The sequence below is a fragment of the Delphinapterus leucas genome, chromosome 5 (genome assembly GCF_059928025.1).
Source record: "Delphinapterus leucas isolate spDelLeu-1000000601 "Yukka" chromosome 5, BTC_Dleu_Yukka2, whole genome shotgun sequence".
NCBI lineage: Eukaryota > Metazoa > Chordata > Mammalia > Artiodactyla > Monodontidae > Delphinapterus > Delphinapterus leucas.
The window spans coordinates 99,148,685-99,152,603 of record NC_143133.1 but is presented as its reverse complement, the minus strand read 5'-3'; the positions used below and the strand labels follow the sequence as shown (position 1 = coordinate 99,152,603).

General features: G+C 38.0%; 1 pseudogene; it reads left to right on the top strand.

Annotated features, from left to right (window-relative positions):
* Positions 1-2,950: 2,950 nt before the first annotated feature.
* LOC111168079 (tumor suppressor candidate 2 pseudogene) lies at positions 2,951-3,709 on the top strand (annotated as a pseudogene).
* The last annotated feature ends 210 nt before the right edge of the window (positions 3,710-3,919 follow it).

The window sequence follows — 3,919 nt, the reverse complement described above, 5'->3', positions numbered from 1 at the left end:
ATGTCTTCCTCCAAATCTCCTTATCCCTTAATCTCACATTAAGAATTACAAAAGCAAATTAGATTAAAATGTATAAATGGTAAATATGTTAATGTTTTCAATAAATCCATAAAATACAGAGCCTATAATTTTCCATATGGTAATTTATCTTCCTTTCTTTTTTTGAAGTATAGTTGATGTACAATATTATGTTACTTTCAGGTATACAACATAGTGATTCAACATTTAAATACATTGCAAAGTGATCACCATAATGTCTAATAACCATCTGTCATCATACAAAATTATTACAGTATTATTGACTATATTCCTTATGCTATGTATTGCATCCCTGTGACTTATTTATTTTACAACTGTAAGTTTGTACCTCTTAATCCCTTTCACCCAAACCTGCACCCCCCCTCCCCTCTGGCAACCACCAGTTTGCTCTCTGTAACTCTGTTTCTGTTTTGTTTTGTTTGTTCATTTGCTTTATTGTTTAGATTCCATATATAAGTGAAACCATATGGTATTTGTCTTTCTCTGTCTGACTTATTTCACTTACCATAATACCTTCTAGGTCCATCCATGTTGTCCCAAATGGCAAGATTTCATTCTTTTTTACAGTTGAGTAATATTCCATTGTGTGTACATACATATACCATATCTGTTGATGGACACTTAGGTTACTCCCATATCTTGGCTACTGTAAGCAGTGCTGCACTGAATATAAAGGTGCATATATCTTTTCAAACTAGTATTCTTGTTTTCTTTGGGTAACTACGCAGAACTGGAATTGCTAGATCATATGGTAGTTCTATTTTTAAATTTTTGAGGACTCTCCCACAATTTTCCATAGGGGCTGCTCCAATTTACATTCCCACCAACAGTGCATGAGGGTTGCCTTTTCTCCACATTCTCGCCAACACTTGTTATTTGTTGTCTCTTTGATGATAGCCATTCTGACAGGTATGCAGCAATATCTCATTGTGGTTTTGAGTTGCATTTCCCTGATGATTAGTGATGTTGAACATCTTTTCATGTGTCTGCAGGGCATTTGAATGTCTTCTTTGGAGAAATATCTATTCAGATTCTTGGCCCATTTTTTAACCAGATTGTTTGGGGTTTTTGATATTGAGTTGTATGAGTTATTCATATAATTTGGATATTAATTCTTTATTGTCTATACTATTTGCCAATATCTTCTCCCATTCAGTAGGTTGCCTTTTCATTTTGTTGATGGTTTCCTTCACTGTGCAAAAGCTTTTTAGTTTGATGTAGTCCTATTTGTTTATTTTTGATTTCCATTTGTGGTTCCTCAGTTATGGAGTTCTACTTCTTGTCCCTTGCTCATTTTTCTATCATAGATGTTCAAGGGCTTTTTATAGAAAGTGTTGGAACTAGATAAAACCAAGTGAGCAAAATATTGATATCTGCTGAAGCTGGATGATGGCACAAGAGGGATTTCTTATGCTACTCTCTGACTTTTAGGTATGTTTAAATTTATCTATGATAAGAAGTTAGCTCTGTCTACTGAAAAGGTCTAAAATCAGTGACCACACCTAGTGTCAGGTTGTGAGCTCTAAATATCATTCACCAATAAAAAAAAAAACTAGGGGTCCTTACAGAAATGGCCAGATTCAGGTTCAGTTCAGGAAATTTATAAGATGAGCCTTAGATATCTTGTGCCAAAAGTCAAAGAAACCACCAATCTATAATAGGGTTATGTCAAAAGGACATAAGAGCCAGCTTGGCCAAAGATGGAATAATCTGAGCATAAAAATAATCATTTCAATTCACTGAAAATAATTGTATAAAAATGTATGAGTCATAATGATATTCCAAAAGAGAACGAGAGAGCAAAAACAAAAAGTTAACAAGAACTCATCAGAAATCATTAGAGGTAGTTAGAGCACTGACTTTTTATTTTGAAAATGACAATTATAGAGAAAGAAATAAGCTTTTATCTCATCAATCCTGTGTAATTTATTTAAAATAGCCCTAGTTGATGAAGGAAAGTTACTTAGAGAAAAATTGCAGAAAGTAAATGTAAAAGAAATGGTAGAATGGGAAAAAAAACATTAAGAGAAAAAACTATCAGTTTTTTCTGACAGACCTTAACAATGGGACGATCAACTTGCCACCACCAAAACCAATGATCCAACTTAAGCATCACTAAAAGTTGGTCAGCCACTTACTATGAGCCTTTAAGTATGATGCAATATGAAGTAAACAGCATAAGTAGTCTTGTCAACAAATTCAGTCTAAATCTAATCAAAGCTTTCAAACCAACTTCTAATTTAAGAAATATAGGAGATAGAGACAAGTTAAACAATACCATAAGGAAGCAATACCACAGGAAATAAGCAGACAAATGCAGAATATTAATCATTCCTCAAGACCTGAGACAAATGACCCAGTTTCTCCAATAAATCAATGGCAAGGGGAAAAATGGAGGTGAGACTGTTCTAGATTAAAATAGAGCAAATAATATAATAAATGTGATAATAACTGTGAACCTTGTGTGCTTCCTGAATCAAATAAATCATCCATGAAAAAAAGACATTTTTTATGCAATTGGAGAAACTTAAATGTGGACTACATATTAAATGATATGAAGAAAATATGTTAATTGAACTTAATATGACGTTAACAGTGTCTTTATGTCAGAAACAAATCCTTATTTTTTGGTGGTACATATTAAAGGATTTATGGATAAAGTTACCTGGTGGCTTACACAAAAAGTAGAACTTTTTTGTAGATTTAATTATTGAAATAGAACCTAGCAAATGCCACAAGCTTAAACTTTGGAGAAATATTGGTGTTTTACTATATATCATGTCCTCCTTTACTGTGTAATTTGTTGTAACTTTTTTCATATCTTCAGCAATGTTCACTCTGCATCTCCTGATAATTCTTTATGTAAAAGGAGTGCCTGTTGGTTTGGTGGACTCTTTCAGGCATTTTACTGTAACAGCGTGAACAACTGCTTGTTGCCTTTGCAATTAAATAAGAAATGTTAAAGGAGGCTCTCAATGTTTTTATTAATTTTTAGCAAAGTTTTATAAAGTTCTGGATTGAGTATAACTTCAAACATTGATGAAGAGTTATAGAATTTGTCTTCATGTTCTAGATACTTAGTGTTAAAATGGCTTGCTGATCATTAACCAGTGTATCAAGGGAAAATATACACCTCATGTGATGTTCATGAATAATGACAGTGGATGTAAATCTCTATTTTAAATATTATTCTCGATTGTTAAAAAAACTTTTTGGGAGCCTGCGGAAGGTGGCGGAGGCGGCGGCACCTACGAGCATAGGCCCTGTGAGAGTGAAGCTGCCGCGGGGCCCGCCGTGCGCCGGCGGCCCTGACATGGGCACCCGCGGCTCCAAAGCTCGGGGCCTGCGGCCCTTCGCCTTGGTGGCGGGGGGCGGCGGCCCGGGGGCTCTGTTGCTGAGCAAGCTTTGGTGCGACCGCGAGGCTGAGTCGTGCCCCCCTTCGTATTCTATCATGGAGTGCTGCGGCTCCATGTTCTAGGACGAGGATGGGGATCTGGCTCACGAGCTCTATGAGGAGACAGTCGTCACCAAGAATGGGCAGAAGCGGGCCAAGCAGAGGCAGGTGCATGAGAACCTGATTCCTCAGGGCATCGTGAAGCTGTATCCACCACCCCCCCCCGCCCCGCCCCGCATCCACGTGGATTTCCCTGTGATCCTCTTTGAGGTGTGAGCCTGGGGGGTGGCATGCATAAACACCCCCTGCCCCAGCAAGAAACCCCTAGGCTCCAGGTGTGGCTTCCATTGAGGAACCTAGGCTGGGGCCATAACATCAATAAACTCCCGTGGCCCGGAACCTTCAGCTGTGAGCAGGGCCATCCCGCAGTGCTGGTTGGGTGTTGCTTTGTATGTGGACAAGAGGTGACCGGTGGCTGATGGCGGA